We start from the raw sequence: 19,981 nt of genomic DNA on the forward strand, positions 1-19,981 counted from the left end.
GGACTCAGAGGCTAGAAGAAGAGAAGGGAGTGGCTCCTGAGTTGACAACTCCATTTTTTCATTAAAATTCAGAGAAAATAATTTTCAGGCTTCCCCCCCCCCCCCAATGAAACAAGAGCCCTTCCCTCAAAATGCTGAAAAAACTCTTCAAGCATTTAGGCTTTTCCTTTGTTCTGTTTTTGATTTAGCCCTGTGTTGTCCAACACAGTAGTCACTAGTGACTTGAACACATGAAGTGTGAGATGTGTGTGAGAGAAAAATACATGCCAGAATTTGAAGACAGTAGTCCAAAAAGACAAAAAAGTAAAATATTTTATTTATATATTTTTATGTTAATTACATGGTATAATAATAGTATTTTAGATTATTGGGTTGGATAAAATATGTTGCTAACATAGATTTTATCTGTTTTGATTATAAAATCTGGCTACTATAAAATATATAGTTATAAATATGGCTCATTTTTGTATTTCTCTTGTATAATATCACTCTAGACGATCACAGGGAAGGAAAGCTATTTCCTAATGGCCTTATTTACATGCCTCTTGCATTTCTCAGTCTCTGTCCACCCTAGTACAGGGCTCGCTTTCATTATCAGTCCAGTTCTCAGGCAGCCAGTTCATTTGAGAAGTCGTACATGAAGAAACCAAAGAAAGATGAACAGGAGGGCCATTCCATCACCCTTACAGCACATGGCACAAAGCAAGCAGTCAGTTTCATCCCTTTCTTCATTCATCCATTCATGCACTCAGTGAGAATAGGAATGGAGACATTTAGCGGTATCATACCCTGAAGGGACAAAACAGAAGTGATTTCTCTCTTCTCACGCTTATGGGTTCTGAAAAGGAAGAAATACTCTGATTGAGCTTTATATTGCCTGTGTTCAAGTCATTTATTATAATCTTATTCTGTAAGATGGTTATTTGCATGCATTTTTTATCTCCCTTCTGAAGGTCTAGATGCTTTGAAGTCAGGAAATGTATTTTATTTTATTTTATTTTAAAGATTTTATTTATTTATTTGAGAGAGAGACAGTGAGAGAGAACATGAGCGAGGAGAAGGTCAGAGGGAGAAGCAGACTCCCCATGAAGCTGGGAGCCCGGGACTCCAGGATCATGACCTGAGCCGAAGGCAGTCGTCCAACCAACTGAGCCACCCAGGCACCCCAGGAAATGTATTTTAGATACCTTGCTTTGTACCTAACAGGTGCTCAGTAAATGTCATAAAATATTATGGGTAAAATAAATACTATATCATTTCATTAATTTATCTTTCTGGTCAAAATTAAAATTTGAACCTAAAATGCCATGTAATTGATTTGGTGTTGATGATAAATAAATTTTTTTAAAATGTGGCTTGTGGTGCTTTAAGATACATTGTGTTACCTTTTAACGGTTAAAAAAAAAATCAGATTTTTAAAAATCACCTACAGAAGTAGTTTATTTGAGAGTGGATTAATTCTTACTAGATTAAGTCCTGGCTAATGAGAAAACATTTATTCCTAAAATGCAGTCCCCACCCACTTTGGTCATCTCAGCAACAAACTGATAAACCCTGTATGAAATACGAATAAAACAACAAGAGAAGAACAATGATCCCATTAACCTGGCAGATCTGGAATGAAAACTCAGCCCGGGAATGGAGCAGGTTGGAGGTGGGAACAGCCAAACAGCACAGTGAATACTCAGCAGGCTCCCAGCCCAGCAAACCCCCGGGGTCTGAGTGTGGAAGGGAGGGCTTGGGGGAAGGGCCCCGCTCCACTGCAGGGATCAAAGAGAAGCCGGGGAAACAGCCAGAGCGGTGGCTGCTCTTTGAGCAAAGATAATGGAATCCTCTCAGGGTGAAGAGAATGAACACACAGAGAGATTTAAAAACACAACAAACCCAGAGCTGATCTGATTCCTTTATTCCATACCTCGAACTCATCAGGCTTGTCCTCAATTCAAAATCACACCATATTGAATTACAGGGTTAGAAAAAAATAAAAGGGCATCCTGTTGAGTGTTTTTTCAACCAAAGGTTGCAACTCTTTAGGGTGGGGAATCAATTACTTGAGGGGAGATTTGCATTTAAAAAATGAAATAAGATAGAAAGTAGAGGATATGCACGTACTAGGGATAAATACTGTTTGTGGAAATTTTGGGGGGTGTGTGTGTGTGTGTGTGTGTGTGTGTGTCTTTATACAGATAAAACGTATTTCCTATGGGTCTCAGTCAAGCAAACTGTCAGCCTCAGTGAAAACCGATCTGGTCTACCCCCTAATTGAGGTATATAAAAATCAATTCTAGAAAATCAGATCTTCAGGAGTAGTGATTTCATAAACTCTGAGACTAATCCTCACTCGATGTATTCTTCCTGCATTCTACACATGTAGAAAATGTCACAGACTCAGTGCAGCCCTTCGACAAACACAGTAAGTTCTTCAGATAAGAGTTCCAGGATCAGGCATTTCATTCTGATGAAGCTAATGATGTTTGTCAGGAACTGTGGGCAACCTTCCTTCAAAGCCCCTAATTAAGGAGCTGAGATGAAAAAAAAAAATGGTAATAGCATGTCTCAAACGTGAAGCTGCTGCTTGGTTCCTATTCATTAGAGAGCCCACAAACTGTGGGCTCTATTTAAGGAAGGTCTGGGATGGTTTGAGGGAAAAATATCACAATCCCTCAAATGTTTCTCTTTAGTCCAATTTTGCTCTCAGCTTACTTATCTCGCCTCGACTTCTTGAAATTTTAGTCAAATTTGGTTTACAATCTGCTTCATGATTTAAAAGCAGACCGGAATGAATAGAGAAAGGACCAGACAGAGAAGAGAACAGAAACTGTTAAAAAGATTCTGGTAAAATGTGAAGACGCTCCCAGATCCACTCAAGACAACAGCCAGTGACTGAGCGAAGTGATCGATTTCTAACTCTCCAGGAACTAAGCATCAAATTCAAGGCCGACTAAATGAAGGAAGGACCATTAACAACAGACTTCAGAATTTTCCGCAAAGCATGAAAGACAACAAGAGAATGGGGGGGGTGTGTGTGTAGAATCCCTAAAAGAAGCCTGAGTAAGGTTGTGTAGCAGTAAGAAGGCAGATCTCTTCCCACCCAGACACAAAAGGAAAGTACTGAAGGTTTTACAATGATGTGGCCACTAAAAATACCACTTAAAGATGGGCAAACTTCTTTATCGCCCCAAGAAATCAAAGTAAACCATCTGAAACCCAAGCTTTAGGAAATCGCGCTGCTCAGATAAAGGACCCAAAGAGACAGTGAAACAGAGATCACTTTCAGAGAGCAGGAGGCTGCCTGGCTTAACCTCGAGCGGAACCTTTCCTTGGCGCTCAGCACGGTGAAACAGACATTCTCTCAACTGTATCAGAGACATGGATTTTAGTTGTAATTATGGTCTGCTAATCTGGTGTAGCCTTAGTTGAGCAAACAGAATCAACACATTATCATTAGGATGGCAATCTAGCTTCTCTCTTGCGCAGGCCAGGGAGCGAAGATTATTATTGCCAACTTTGATTCTTATCTAACCTTTTTGGAGCCTCAAATGAAGTTTTTTTCTAGTTTCTCTAGGTGAAGAGATATGTGCCACCCTCTCATCTCACAGAGTTTGGAAAAAACCACCAAAAGGCAATATTTACACATGCCATAACTGGGTGCTGAATGGCCTTGGGTGAGTCTGTATCAGTCCAGCCTCTCTCCCCCACAGAGGGAAACTGGCAGAGAATGGGTCGCGTTCTCTGTTTTCCTGCCCTTTCTTCCTGGGCCCGTTCCTCCTCTCAGTTAACCTAGTCTGAAGACTTAGGGTTGTGCTGTCGTATTTTAGATGCAGAGGAATATTTCTGGTTAAATCATTAGTTTTTCCTAATTCTGAACCTCTCATGGTGGGAATTTCAAGTTAGCTGAGGACCAGTATTAGAAATAATTTGGAGCAAAAAGCCCAGCCGGTGGTTCCTTGAAATCATAACATAATAGCAACGTTTTCCTCACTCAGGAGCCTCTTAATAAGCACTTGTCTTCTTCCTTTGTTCTCTTTCTCCCTTCGTTCCTTCCTTCCTTTAAAAAAAAACAAAACCAAACCTATTGTTATTAGAGCAGTTTTAGGCTTACAACAAAATTGAGAAGGGGGGGGTACAGAAATTTCTCAAATGCCTCCTGCCCCACACATGTACAGCCTCCTCCATTACCAGCATCACTCACCAGAATGGTTTGTGTGTGTGTTTTACTAAGGATGAACCTGCATGGACACATCATAGTCACCCAAAGTCTACAGGTTACCTTAGGGTTCACTCTTGGTGGTGTATATCCTAGCAGTTTGACAAATGTGTAATGATATCCATCCGCCATTGTAATACAATACAACGTATTTTCCCGGCTCTAAAAATCCTCTGTGCTCTACCTCTTCATTTCTCTCCTTCCCCCACCCCCGGCAACCGTGATCTTTTTATTGCCTCCATTTTTGCCCTTTCCCAAATGTTGTATAGTTGGGAATCGTACAGTATGGAGCCTTTTCAGATTGGCTTCTTCCTTTCCACCTTCTTTCCTTCCAAGATTTTATTTATTTAAGAGAGAGAGCGTTAGAGACAGAGACGGAGAGTGTGAATGAAGGGAGGGGCAGAGGGGAGAGAGAGAGAGAGAGAGAGAGTCCCAGGCAGACTCCCTGCTGAGCATGGAGCCCACGTGGGGTCCCCGAGATCATGACCCAAGCCAAAATCAAAAGTCAGTCGCTTAACCAGCTCCTAGTAATGTACATTAAAGTTTCCTGCATTTCTTTTCATGGCTTGATAGCTCATTTCTTTTTAGCACTGAATAATATACAATTGTCTGGATGTACCACAGTTTATCTATTCACCCACCGAGGACATCATGGTTAATTCTAAGTTTTGACAATTATGAATAAAACTGCTCTAAACATTAATGTGTAGATTTTGTGTGGACGTACGTTTTCAACTCCTTAGAATAAATACCAAAGACCATGATTGCTGGATCATATGGTGAGAGTATGTTTAGTTTTATACAAAAACAAAAACAAAAACAAAAAACAAACAACTATTGTCTTCCAAAGTGGCTGTACGATTTTGCATTCCTACCAGGAATGAATCAGAGTTCCTGTTGGTCCATATTCTTGCCAGCATTTGGTGCTGTCAGTATTCTGAATTTGAGCCATTCTAATAGATGTGTAATGGTATTTGTTTTAATTTGCATTTCCCTGATGACATATGATGTAGAACATCTCTCTTTTTCTTTCTCTCTCTTTCTCTTTTTCTTTCTAAGAAAGGGGCTAAGAAAGCTAAGCAGGCTCCACACCAGGCTTGATCTCATGACCCTGAGATAATGACTTGAGCTGAAGCCAAGAGTCTGATGCTTAACCAACTGAGCCACTCAGGAGCCCCTGAAGAATCTTTTCATATGCTTATATTTTTATTGGTACCGTATTTGTTAAGGTTTTCAACCCATTTTTAGTCAGGTGGTTTACATTCTTATTGCTGAGATTTAAGAGTACTTTGTATATTTTGGATAATGGTCTTTTTCAGATATAGGCATACTTGGAGATATTGTGGGTTCTGTTTGCGATCACTGCAGTAAAGTACCACAATAAAGCAAGTCAGATGGCAGATGAGTTTTTGGTTTTCCAGTGCATATAAAATTTGTTTAGACTATACTAGAGTCCACTAAGTTTGCAATATCATTATGTCTAAAAAATGTGCATACCTTAATTAAAAAATACTTTATTGCTAAAAATTAGGCAATTATCAACTGAGTTTACACCAAGTCATAATCTTTTTGCTGATGGAGGGTCTTGCTGAGATGTAGATGGCTGCTGACTGATCAAATGGTGATTGCTGAAGGTGGGGGGGGCCTTGGCAACTTATTTAAATAAGATAAAATTGAAGCTTACTGCATCCATTGACTCCCTTTCACAAGTGATTTCTCTGTACAGGTGATACTTAACCAAGAGTCAAACTTCTTTTAAAATTGGAGTCAGTCCTCTCAAATCCTGCTGCTGCTTTATCAACTAAGTCTATGTAATATTCTTTTTTGTCTTTTCAACAATCTTTATAGCATCTTCACCAGGAGTAGATTCCATCTCAAGAAACCACTTTGCTCATCCAAAGGATGAGCACTTCATCCATTGAAGTTTTATCACGAGATCACAGCAATTCAGTCTCACCTTCAGGCTCCACTTCTAATCCGGGTTCTCTTGCAATTTCCACCACATCTGCAGTTACTTCCTCCAGTGAAGTCATGAGACCCTCGAAGTCATCTGTGAAGGTCGGAATCAACGTCTTCTAAACTCCTGTCAAGAATGATTTTTTAGGGGCACCTGGGTGGCTTAGTGAGTTAAGCTTCTGCCTTCGGCTCATGTCATGATCCCAGGGTCCTGGGATCGAGCCCCGCATCAGGGTCTCTGCTCAGCAGGGAGCCTGCTTCCTCCTCTCTCTCTCTGCCTGCCTCTCTGCCTACTGTGATCTCTCTCTCTGTCTAATAAATAAATAAAATCTTAAAAAAAAAAAAAGAATGATTTTTAAAAATTTCTTCCCATGAATCACGAGTATTCTTAGTTGAATCTGAAATGGTAAATCCTTTCCAGAAAGTTTTCAATTCACTTTGCCCAGATCCATCAGAAGAAATCACTATCTATGGCAGATATCGCCTAATGAAATTTATTTCTTCAATTAAAAGACTTAAAAGTTGAAATTGCTCCTCAACCCATGGGCTACAGAATGGATATTGTGTTAGCAGGCATACAACAACATTCATTTCATTGTACATCTCATCAGAACCCTTGGGTGACCAGATACATTGTCAATGAGCCATAATGGTTGTTTTTTTTGGTTTTTTGGTTTTTTAAAAAAGATTTTATTTATTTATTTGAAGAGAGAGAGATCACAAGTAGGCAGAGTGGCAGGCAGAGAGAGAGGAGGAAGCAGGCTCCCTGCTGATCAGAGAGCCTTATGTGGAGCTCGATCCCAGGACTCTGAGATCATGACCTGGGCCAAAGGCAAAGACTTAACCCAGTGAGCCACCCAGGCACCCTGAGCCATAACATTTTGAAAGGAATTTCTTTGTTCTCAACAGTGGGCCTAAAATACTCAGTAAACAGATGTGCTGTCATTCAGGCTTTATTGTTCCATAGAGCACAGGCAGCGTAGATTTAGTACAATTCTTATGGCAGGATTTTTGTAATTGTAAGTGGCTTCAATTTAAAGTCACCAGCTATCTTAGCCCCTGATAAGAGGCATCCCGTTCTTTGAAGCTATGAAGCCAGGGATTGACTTTCTAGCTGTGAAAATCCTAGATGGGATCTTCTTCCAGTGGAAGGTTGTTTTGTCTACGTTGAAACCGTCGTTTGCTGTAGCCACCTTCATGAGTTATCTTAGCTGGATGTTCTGGATGACTTGCTGCTGCTTCTGCTTCAGCACCTGCTGCCTCACCTGGCACTTTGATGTTATGGAGACAGTTTTCCTTACACCTCATGAACCAACCTCTGCTAGCTTCCAGCTTTTATTCTGCAGCGTCTGTATCTTTTACAGACCTCACAGAATTGAAGAGAGGGAGGGCCTTGCTCTGGATTAGGCTTTGGCTTAAGGGATGTTGTGGCTGGACTGATCTACACAGACCACTCAAACTTTCTCCACAACAGCAATAAGGCTGTTTCACTTTCTTATCATTTGTGTGTTCAATGGAGCAGCACTTTTAATTTCCTTCAAGAGCTTCTCCTTTGCATTCCCCACTTGGCTAACTGTTTGGCACAAGGGGCTTAGCTTTTGGCTTATCTCAACTTTCGGCATGACTTCCTCCCTAGCTTAATCATTTCTAGTTTTTTATTTAAAATGAAAGATGTGTGCTCTTCCTTTCATTTGAACACTTAGAGGCCATTATAAGTTACTAATTGGCCCAATTTTATTATTATTGTGTCTCAGGGAATAGGAAGGCCTGAGAAGAGGGACAGAGATGGGGGAACAGGTGGTCAGTAGAGCAGTCAGAACACACACGTTTCTAAATTAAGTTTGTCATTTTATAGAGGTACGGTTTGTTGCACCTCCAAACAGTTGCAGTAGTAACATGAAAGATCACTGATCCCAGATCACCATTACAAAATAATAATAATAATAAAAAGACTTGAAATACTGTGAGAATTACAAAAATGGGTTGCAGAGACAAGAAGTCAGCAAATGCTGTTGGAAAAATGGCACCAATTTACTTGCTTAGTGCAAGGTTTACAATAAATGCATTATAAACAAAGCCCAGTAAAATGATGTATGCCTGTATGTCTTTTGCGAATATTATCTCCCAGTCTGTGATTTGTCTTTTAATTCTCTTGATATTGTCTTTTGCAGAGCAGCAGAAGTTTCTAATTTTAATGAGGTTCAGTTAATCAATTACTTCTTTTATGGTTTATATCTTTGGTGTTAAATTTAAAGTCATCACCATAGTGAAGGGCATTTAGGTTTCCTCCTCTGTTACATTCCAGAAATTTTGAAGTTTTGTGCTTGACATCTAGGTCTATTATCTATTTTGAGTTAATTTTTTTAGAAGGTGTAAAGTCTGCGTCTAGATTTATTTCTTGATTTTTTAATTTTCCTTGATTTTTTGCAAAGATGTCCAGTCGCACCATTTGTTGAAAAGACGATCTTTGTTCCATTGTATTTCCTTTGCACACTTGTCAAAGATCAGTCAACTGTATTTATGAGGTTGTACTATTGGGGTCTGTATTCTGTTCAGTTGATCTATTTGTATAGTCTTTCACCAGTAATACACTGTAACGATTCCTATAGCTTTACAATAAATCTTGGTAGCAGGTTGTGTCAGTCCTCCAACTTTGTTCTCCTTAAATACGGTGTTGCTTATTCTGGTTTTTTTTGCCTCTGCACATAAACTTTAGAATCAGTTTGTCATTATCTATAAAATAACTTGCTGGGATTTTGATTTGGGTTGCACTGAATCTACAGATGAAGTTGGGAAGAAACGGTAGAGCTCTCGCTTTATTTAGTCCTTTGATTTTGTTTCTCAGAGTTTTGCAGTTTTCCTCATATTGATCTTATACACATTTGTTAGTGATACTTAGCATTTCAATTTGGGGTGCTAATGTAAATGGTATTATGTTTTTCATTTCAAATTCCATTTGTATCCTGTTGGGTTTTGTATATTAGCCTTGTGTCCTACATCTGCCTCTCCCCTTCATCAGATTATATCTGAGTGTCTTCCTTGTGCTAGGCAGGCTCTAGAAGCACAATTCTTCCTCCAGAAACTCAGAGTTTAGTAAGCAAGGTAGATAAGTAAATATAAAATTTGAAAATATATGTTATTATAAGGGATTTATGAAAGAGGTCCTTTCAAAAGGGCCTTGGTGGTCCAGACAGGACTTTTTGGAGTTTTGTTCCAAGTGAAGGAGCAAGGGCATTGTAGACAGAAGATGACAGAGGAGACTGGATGAAAAACAAGATGCGTTTTCAGGGATCCATGTGTGATTGAGTAGCAAGAGATAGGGCTGAAGGGGTAAGTGGGATCATATTATTATGTTCCTTGTTAGGGACTTTCCTTTTTTTCTACAGATCAGTGATTTAAAAAAAAATTTTTTTTTTCAAGTGATTTTTAACAGCAAAATTTTTTAGTTAAGTCATGTATAGTAGGCCAATATAAAAATTAGGTTAAAAAGACATTTCATTTGTATTCATTTATTTTACAAATTAGAACAATGAAGATAAGGGCATTTGTTTGAATACAAAATTGATGGGAATTATAGATGACAGTTATGTCTTATATCAGCCTCAGCTTTGCAATTCTTTGATGTCTGAGTTTTGTTTGTTATACAGTAGCAAGATAATTTTGATTCCCAGAGATAAATAGTTGCAAGTGGTCACAGTTTTAAAATGTTATCTGGGAATCTCAGGATTCCTAGTTCTATATATTCTCTCTCTATATATGTGTGTATATATACACACATATATATATTCCCTGTTCTATATATATTATACACACACACACACACACACACACACACACTTGTGTGTGTATGTATTCATTCCCTGTTCTATATAAAGAAATGGAAGAAAAATTTTGGTTCTTAGGTCTACACAAAACTGAAATTCTAGTCACTGTGAGGATATGATATCAGGAATCAAAACTGAATATACCAGAGGGTAATTTTTAGGAAAAAAAATGAGTTCACTTTTTGACATTTTGTGCTTAAGGATTTTTTTTTTTAATCAAAATATAGGTAGCTTCTTCTAAAAATGGAAATAATTGGTTCATCAGAAATTGAACATGAACAATATATTATTTTAGAGTTATGTAACCTCATTTTTCTCCAACCTCCTCTGGACTGCTTTTGATAAAATTTGACTGGTTCATTTAAGAAGCTCTTCACTCTTGTACATTCACACAGCTGCTCAGCCTGTGGTTCAGAATTCTGCTGCTTCATCATTTCAAATTTCTTGACTTGGCTACAGATGCATTCAGACCAATGTCATTTTATATTTACCAAAGTTGGAATAGTTCACAGAGATTCTTGTGTCCTCCCTGATTGCAACACATGTCACAGCTAGGTCACACTACCACTCTTCTCCCTCAGTCAGGCTGAGGGAGAATGTATTTATGTATTTATTTAGTGAATGGCTTGTTATAGAGAAAAATATTCTTAATATTTCTCTGTCATTGTCAATGTATTATTTAATGAATGGCTTGTTATAGAGAACTCATTATTTAGTCATTATTTAGTGAATGGCTTGTTATAGAGAATGTCAATGTATTTATTCAGTGAATGGCTTGTTATAGGAAAAATATTCTTAATATTTCTCTGTCATACCATCACCATCCATTTATTCATTTACTTAATTACTTCTCTGGTGGAAATAGATGCTAGATTCTTCCGTGATTTTGAAGATAAATTACTGTGTTAATTTTCTAGAGCTGTACTAACAAAGTACCACAGATGGGGTAGCTAAAAAAACCAGAAATTTATTTCTTATAGTTGTGGAGGTTTCCAGTCCAAGATCAGGTGTCTTGGATCAAGGTAAAGGTTTAGTTTCCTCTGAGACCTCTCTCCTTGTCTTGCAGATGGCTGTCCCCTTGCTGCCTCTTCTTGTGTTTTTTTTTTTTTTCTCTGTGAGTTCACCTCTCTGGTGTCTCTTTGTGTGTCCAGATTTGTTCTCCTTATGAGAACACCAGTCAGATTGGATTAGGGCCCAAACTAATGGCTTCATTATAACTTAGTCATCTCTTTAAAGATCTTATCTCCAGACACTGTCACATTCTGAGACACTGGAAGTTTGGGCTTTAACAGGAACTTTGGGAGACACAGTGCAGTCCATAACAATGGTTAACAACTCTTCCTTGGGTCTTACAAAAAAGACAAAAATGACCTCAAAAAATTCAGGTTTTCTCTTTAGCTTCATGACTTCTCATTGCATTTGTATTTTGATGAAACTTGGAACCAGTCTTTTCTTCCCTCATGGGAAAAAGGAAGACATGTCTTCTCTCTGTAAGGCATCATAGATAAAGCAATATTTCTCAGCCATTTCATTTTCTGAACACATAGGAGGGATGTCACACATCCACGACTAATGAATAGCTTACTGAGAGCTTGATCTGTTGAATCCCTTATTCCAAAGTTGTATGGTTTGCCCAAAGTCTTATCTTCCTTAAGGATACTGTCTCTACTTTAACAGAGAGGTGTCAGGCAGGGCTACAGTCTCATCTGAAGGCCTGACTGGGAAAGAAGTACAAGATCCAAGGACTTCCAAGATCACTCACATGATCTATTGTAGCATGCCATTTCTCCTGGGTTGTTGGACTGGGGGTATCAGTTTCATATTGGCTCTGGGCTGAAGGTCTCTTTCTGTTCCTTGCCCTATGGACATCTTCATAGTGTAGGTTGTGTTGTGAGCAGCTGGCTACTGGCTTTTGGCTTCCACTAGAGCAATTGAGAGAGTAAGAGACTGAGCGAGACACGAGTAGTCTTCTTGTATTGTAATAACAACAATACAACAATATTGTAATACAACAATATTGTAAACTAATATTGAAAGTGGCATCCATCACTTTTGCTGTATTCAGAATTGAGTCAGTAGGTCAGTAGGTCTAGCCCACCCTCCAGGGTGGGGGGGTTATAAAAGGGTATGAATATCAAGAGGCAGGGATCATTTGAGGCCATTTTAGAGACTATCTATCATGGTCATCTTTAATCTGGAGCAATTTTTCTTTCTCATTCATCACATTGGAGAGTACAGGTCAGCTATTTTACAGAATACTGATATGGGTTTGGCTTGTGTTTCCTCACAATTGAAATTTAAGTTCTACATTTTTGGCAGAAATATTATGAAATTACTGTGTGTCCTTCTCAGGTCATCTTATCAGAAGTCACATGATACCAGTTTGTTGCATTATCGGTGATGTAAAATTTGATTACTTGATTCAATTGGTGGACATCAAGTATCTCAATGGCAAGTTTACCATTTTTTTTCTGTATAATTTCAGATACTGTGTTTTTCAGTTCTATAATTCTCATTTGGATTTAAAAAATACTTTCTATTTCTCTGCTGAGATTTCCTTTTTTTTATATCACTGAGCATAGTTAAAATAACTCTTTAAAGTCTACATTACTTTATTGAATGTATTTCTAATAGCTCCTAAAAGTCTTTGACAAATAATTCCCATATCTGGGTCATTTTACCATTAAGGCTGTTGATTTTTTTCCCCTTGAGATTTTTCCCTTGTTAGATTTTCCTGGTTTTTCTTATGTCAAGTAATTTTGAAGTACATGTGGTCATTGTGATGATTATGTTGTAAAGATTTTAGACCTGGTTATATTCATTTGAAGAGTGCTGATCATTTTATTTTATAGAATATTAATTTGATTAGACTTAAAGGGCAAATTCTGCCTCACTTGTGGAGACTGAAAGTTAAAATCTTGACAGTAAACATTTTTTCTTCTTGTTGTTGTTATTATTATTTTATTTTTAACTTGAGCCACAATCTTTTTGGAGTCTGAGCCATGTATAGGTGGTTTTGAGGTCAGCCGTAACTTTGAATAAGGATATTTATTAATAGAATCAGGTTGCTACATCCATGGATCTTCCCCTTCTGTGAATTTCCACTCACTTTCTGAGGGCTTTAGTTACCATGCCTTTATTCCTGGATCTACAGGCCAGAAACACCATCTGTGGGGAGGTAATTTGAAATGATGTAAATAATCTCGTTCTCTTCAAATTCTACTCAAAGTCTTACCCATTGATGATCTCTAAGTCTCCATTGATGATTCTTGTGTGAATCAGTTATTGTGATGATCACAAAAGAGTGATTGTCTATCTTTATTATTTCTTCAGTATTTATTAGTTATCATTCAGGTTAAGGAAGGACTTCCCGAAGCTTCACTCCCCATTTATTTATTTGTGTTAATTATCAGTGTGCATTCATGGATTCAACTTCTGTGTTGAGTGATTTTGTTCATTAAGCTCTCTTATTCTGTAATTTTGACATCTTCATTGAATTTAGTTTTATAAACTCTCTTAAATGATTTTTAATAATGTAATTTAATTATTAAATTAAATTAATTAAATAAGTTAATTAACTTATAATTAATAATTTAAATTAAATAATTAATTTTAAAATAAATTCTCATGACTTTTCCATTGACTCATGATGTTACTAAGCAAATTTTATCCATAACAGTCGTGTTTTGTTTTGTTTTGTTTTTTAAGATTATTTATTTATTTATTTGACAGAGAGAGATCACAAGTAGGCAGAGAGGCAGGCAGAGAGAGAAAGGAGGAAGTAGGCTCCCTGCTGAGCAGAGAGCCTGATGTGGGACTCTATCCCAGGATCCCGAGATCATGACCTGAGCTGAAGGCAGCGGCTTAATCCACTGAGCCACCCAGGCACCCAACAGTTGTGTTTTTGAATTAAGAATTTGTTCTGAGGGGTGCCTGGGTGGCTCAGTCAGTTGTGTCTGACTTCTGCTTGGGTCATGATCTCAGGATCCTGGGATGGGAACCTATATCGGGCTCCACACTCAGTGGAGAGTCTGCTTTTCCCTCTCTCTCTCCTTCTGTCCCTCCTCGACATATCCTCCTCCACTAATAATTAAATAAAATCTTTAGAAAAAAGTTTATTCTAAGAGTTGGTAATCTTAATATTGAACAGTAAGATAACATAATATATAGTAAGAGAATCATGTGGTTTATTTAGTTTTTTTTTATGGTATATACTCACTAAAATGGTCTTTGGCAATAGTAATTATGAATTACTGTTTTCAGAGTAGCATTTACTAAATATTGATTACATCATATATGATTTATAAACCACAAACTATGTAGTTTCTAAGATATTATTCTAAAAGGATCACAACCAATTCTGTAATTGTACACACACATATTTGGGTGTGATTTATAGAAAGGAGCCTTTTCTCTTGTGTATCTATTAAATTATATATAGAAGTAATCTTAGGAAATGTTTTAAGGAAGCTCATCAGGATAAATATATAGCTTCTGTGGCAAGGCAATTTATTGAAATATACTAATTTATTATTTGTTCTTGTTGCTATAGGTATTTTATCCGCCAGCCTTCTAAGATGGTAACCCAACTGGTGTCTAGAAGACAATTGCCTTTGAGGTTTGTTTGTTGAAAATTAAGTTTGGGGCTGGATTGTGCCAGTGCTGTTAAGAGAGGTGAAGATGAGCTGATCTAGGGAGGTGTTTGGAAATTTGAGTGATTCTGATTCCATAATTCTGTGAGCTCCCTTTTGGTGCTCCAAAGTGCTCCTAGGTGCTCCTAGGTGTACCCTTTTGGTGCTCCCTTTTGGTGTTCCAAGACCACTGATAGCAGTGGTGGGCTGGTGCTTCAGGGAGGCTGGCCCTTATGTGAGGCTCTCAGGTTTACTATGGGGCTGATCACCTCTAAGCGACTGGGTGGACTTAGACAATAGCCACATCAGCTGTGACTACAGAAATCTAAAGATGGGAAAAATGTTTTCTGAATGTCCTGGTATACACGAGATGCTTAGGATTTTTACAGAACCCAAAGGATAATAGAAACTTTTGAACACAAGATAAGGGATTAGATTTTACTAGATTAGAAAAAAAAATAGTTATGCTACAATCATATACCTGAGGGCTTTGTGGTAAAATTGTTAATTGTTATACCTTCATGACAGCTACATGGAAGTTATAACAGACATTTATTTGCACTGGTTATTTAAGACTAATCCTTCAAGTTCTGAAGCCCATGACATTGTGGTATGAAAAGATATTTGGCATGTCATTGATGTGGTCAGAAGAATTGCTCTGTTTGCCTGCGGCTTCAAGTCTACTGATGAGCTGAGATTGCTGTAATCTTGTAATCACAAGTAACCTTGGGTTAGTAAATTCTTCCCTAGTGGGCAGGAAACTTCAGTTAGCTGGGAAGCTTTAGTCTTGGGAACCCTTGAAATGAATTATGGAAACATTTAAGGGATTGAAAACAATTGTATTAATATTTTGTATTAAAAAGGAATCTAACATTTGTTATTTTTTTGATTGTGTATTTGTAACATTTAAGAGAACTTGAAAATCACACTATTAATAAGCTTATTAGGTGAATAAGTATACCAATTTTAGGAAGATTTTGTGTGTTAAGTCAGACTACTGACGTATTTAAAAAGCATAGAGAATACATACATATATATATATTTTTAAATTTTTTAGAATTTTTATTTATTTAAGTAATCTCTACACCCAACATCGGACTCGAACTCATAACCCCAAGATCAAGAGTCTCATGCTTCTCTGACTGAGCCAGCCAAAAAGCATATGCCGCCAAAAGCATAGAGAAGCATGCATATTAAAGCATAGAGCATTAATTAATATATCCTCTGTATATTAATTAATGCAGTTTAACATGTTTGAAGCTATTTGTCAAGAGTATATGTGATATCAAACATAATTCAAAGAACTCTTAAAAGTTTCTGTTAAAACGTACTACACTTATAAATGAGAAAACTGTTTGCAAGCTGAAACTGAAAGCCTAATAAGAAGGGTATTTTTTGAGACAAACTATAAGTGACTCTTAATCTCACAAAACAAACTGAGGGTTGCTGGGGGGAGGGGGTTTGGGAGAAGGGGGTGGGATTATGGACATTGGGGAGGGTATGTGCTTTGGTGAGTGCTGTGAAGTGTGTAAACCTGGTGATTCACAGACCTGTACCCCTGGGGATAAAAATATATGTTTATAAAAAATAAAAAAAAATTTTTTAAAAAGGGTATTTTTTGAATTTATGGCTTTAATAGGTTGAAATAATTTCAGTAAACAGTGATTTTAAGTAAACAGTGATTTTTTTTTTTTTTTTAATGTATAAAAATCACTCTTGAGGATACTGAAAGCCTGAAATCAACACAGAGGGAGAGTTCGGGAAGACTAGTTGCTAAGTGAAGATATTCAGTCTGTAGAAGAGAAAGCCCAGCTTAATGACTGTGTAGTTTTTCTGTTATTATATGCACTCTGCTTTGAAATTCATCCATAAACATGAAACTGTCTTTGGAAATGTCAATAAGCAAGATAATTAAAATAGACCAAGTAATATTCTTCCAAACTTGGAAGTTTTCTGAATCACACTCATATATATACAGATACATGCATCCTTACGTTTGCTAGCAGCAATACGTGCAATCATGCTAGGTAATTCAGTACAATCATGCTAGGTAATAGATGCCTCTTCTAGAAGATAGGGAGGCTCCTGAAATCTGTCCTTGTCCCTTAGGGCTTTTGGCATTTGTGGGTAGTTCCTCTGTGCCTTCATCTCCTGCTCTCTCCCAGCTGTGTCATTTGCTTATGGAAATCCTAGGCAACCTACTTGATCCCTATGATATGAGTGAGATGCTATGGTCTTTCATTAACCCTTGACTTTGCTCCTAAGTTATTCCTCTTTGAGGGAGGATAGTTCTGGCTTCTCATGAACAATGCAGGACAAAATATTTATGTTTTAAATCAGTAGACATTGGGCGCCTGGGTGGCTCAGTGGGTTAAGCCTCTGCCTTCGGCTCAGGTCGAGATCTCAGGGTCCTGGGAGCGAGCCCCGCATCGGGCTCCCTGTTCAGCAAAGAGGCCGCTTTCCCCTCTCTCTCTATCTGCCTCTCTGCCTACTTATGATCTCTCTCTCTCTGTCAAATAAATAAATAAAATCTCTTAAAAAAAAAATCAGTAGACATTGCACTAGTTCGGAGTTTCCTAAACTGTTTCAGTTTATACCACCATTAGTGTCTTGACAACTTTTCTATAACACCCCTGGGCCAAAAGAAATACCTGAGGGGTGCCTGGGTGACTCAGCTGGTTAAGTGCTTGGCCTCAGGTCAGAATCCCAGGAGCCCACATGGGGCTCCCTGCTCCCTCGCCCTTTGCCTGCCACTCCCCCTAGTTGTGCTCTTTCCCTCTGTCAAATAAATAAATAAAATCTTTTTAAAAAATACCTAATAGTTCCATTTATTAAGTTATCAGATTCAAACACCTTAATAAATATTTGTGGTTTTTTAAAAGATTTTATTTATTTATTTGACAGACAGAGATGACAAGTAGGCAGAGAGGCAGAGAGAGAGGGGGAAGCAGGCTGCCTGCTGAGCAGAGAGCCTGATGTGGGGCTCGATCCCAGGACCGTGGGATCATGACCCAAGCCAAAGGCAGAGGCTTTACCCTACTGAGCCACCCAGGTGTCCCAATATTTGTGTTTTAACAACCAAGTAGCTATTTGTAAAGCCAGTGCATATCCCTGAAGAATACTTAGTTTCATTCTTGAACTACAAAGATTATCAATGTGTAGGCGTGTTAGACCCTGCTTCCCTTCACCCACCTTGGAATCAGTCTGGATACGGCCACTCTCATTTCCTGTTCTTCATTGATTTTCATGTGGTATTTGCTTTTTATTACAGCAACTGCTGAAAACCGGCTTTCCCCCAAAAGAAATGTCACCGCAAAGAGTGAGGTAGTGTGATCTAATGAAACTGTGAATCACCTTGAGGTAGTCATGGTGCCCAACAAATGTTTCTGTGCTGTCGTTGAAATTTTGCTTAAAACTCTCTGACGACTTTGTGGGACCTGGGGTGCCTTAGGGTACAGTTTGGGCCATGCAGTGCTAAGTGAAGGAAGACGGAAAAGCACATATTCCATGTCAGGAACCCAAGTATGGTAGAGCATATCAATAATGTGGTCAGTTTATTCCCTGAGACAGAGTAGTGCAATGAAGATGCACGTGTTTTTTTGTCTGTGTAGTATCTGAATCCCCTTCCCACATTACAACAAACAAACAAATAAAACCTGTACTATACGATTCTGAGGCGGCAGAGCTCATCTTCCTCTACCGAATCTGAGTAGACCGGAAACTTCCTTTCCACCCTCCCTGAGTGAAGACCTTGGTTCTTAGGCTCAGCAATCTGAACTGTGTATCTTGGATTTGGAGTCCGAAGCTACTGATGCAGACAAAGGGTCAGGAATGTTAGGGAAATCTTTCTGGCTGTTAGTGTGCACGCTGGGAGCGGAGGCAGGGGTGGGGCCAATGTTGGTACTGGCGGTGTGGATGTTCTCCCCAGGGGCTCTGAAATATGGGTGTGTTCTCGCCGGACTGGTTCTGCGGCATGATTCTGGCTATGGCTTTGGTGCAGTAACCTTCCTTTTTATTTGCCTATTCTGAACCTAGTTCTCTAGACTTCCCGAAGATATGGACAAAGCAGATATCCTTTCAATAACTTTCTTTCTCTGTTTAAATCATACCAACTACCATAAATAAAAGAATGTGATGAAAAATGTCCATGACCAGAGGAGAGGCAAAATTGTAGAAGGCATATTGCATTGACTTCACCAGTTGGAGCAAAGATCTAAGAAACTATTGAGGTGTGCCTTCTGGAGGCTCTGGAGAGTAACTAATAACTATTGGTTACTATTTAGCCTTTATCCCTCAATGGCTAGAAAAGCTATATACATGGAGGGCACAGGTAACTTGGACAGATCTGAGAGAGGGAAAGACTTGGAAACTTAGCACAGAATGCATCAGGCCCTATTAGGTGAGTTTTTTGTTTTGTCTTTCTATTAGGTATGTATATATATATTTTTATTTTTTAGATTTTTTTTTTAAAAATTTGACAGACAGAGATCACAAGTAGGCAGAGAGGCAGGCAGAGAGAGAGGGAAGCAGGCTCCCCGCTGAGCAGAAAGCCCGATGTGGGGCCGGATCCCAGGACCCTGGGATCATGACCTGAGCTGCAAGTAGACACTTAATCCACTGAGCCACCCAGGCCCCCCTATTAGGTGTGTTTTAAAGTGACCCACTTGTGTTAAGAGGGTTTGTGAAGTTCACGTCATTAGACATTATGCAGAAAAGGTAGAAGGGTACACACAACTGGGAGCTAGCCAGGGCAACAATAAATAGCAATCAACTCTGTGATACATGTTGGGCTGATGAGAGGCTGAATTTTAGGTAGAATTATCTAAGCAGGATGGGCAAGATTTACTTGGATGATGATGAATGCTTTTGGCAAACCCAAAAGTCATTAAATGTGTATTTCACACTGGCAGACATTCCATAAAGTCAAATCTAGAGGTGTGTGTTTAGGAAGCCAAATATCTGGCTCAGAAATCAAAGGGAAAGGAAAGCAGTCTACCTGCATGAAATGTTTAAAATTCAGGTGTGTCTGCCTGAAAGAGGAAAGAAATAATATCAGAAATTAGAATCCTAGAAGCATATCCATGACTGAAGAAAAAGTTGTAGCAGGAAGAATTGTTCTGCTGTTTTGAAGTAACACAAGTTCTTTAAGATAAAAAACAAAATCAAAAACAAAAAAACAGCTTCGGAGGTACAGCAAGCAGAAGACTTTTCTTGCCTTGGTAGAACAGACTAGGATATGCATTTTTAGCCTATGAACTCTGTAAAATAAATTGAATTCATTATTATTATTCTTTTAATTGACAGGTTGTTTGACTTTCATGAGATGAAGCAATTTCAAGTGTGACTCATTTTATCACTTGGTG

The 19,981-nt window shown here is 38.4% G+C and overlaps 1 long non-coding RNA gene across 6 annotated transcripts in view; it reads left to right on the forward strand.

Annotated features, from left to right (window-relative positions):
- Positions 1-19,981, forward strand: part of LOC101676471 — a 102,505-nt gene that overhangs the window by 57,963 nt on the left and 24,561 nt on the right. For 3 of the 6 annotated variants that reach the window (XR_006609041.1, XR_006609044.1, XR_006609040.1), the window contains exons 7-10: positions 1,026-3,665; positions 6,056-6,265; positions 14,540-14,605; positions 19,923-19,978. This is a non-coding gene — a long non-coding RNA (uncharacterized LOC101676471). Of the gene's footprint in view, positions 1-1,025; positions 3,666-6,055; positions 6,266-14,539; positions 14,606-17,889; positions 17,943-19,922; positions 19,979-19,981 lie in introns of all 6 variants that reach the window. The other 3 variants (XR_006609042.1, XR_006609043.1, XR_006609045.1) reach the window with 2 other exon arrangements.

This window comes from Mustela putorius, unplaced genomic scaffold (assembly GCF_011764305.1).
Source record: "Mustela putorius furo isolate JIRA1106 unplaced genomic scaffold, ASM1176430v1.1 tig00003834_pilon_pilon_pilon, whole genome shotgun sequence".
Classification (NCBI taxonomy): Eukaryota; Metazoa; Chordata; class Mammalia; order Carnivora; family Mustelidae; genus Mustela; species Mustela putorius.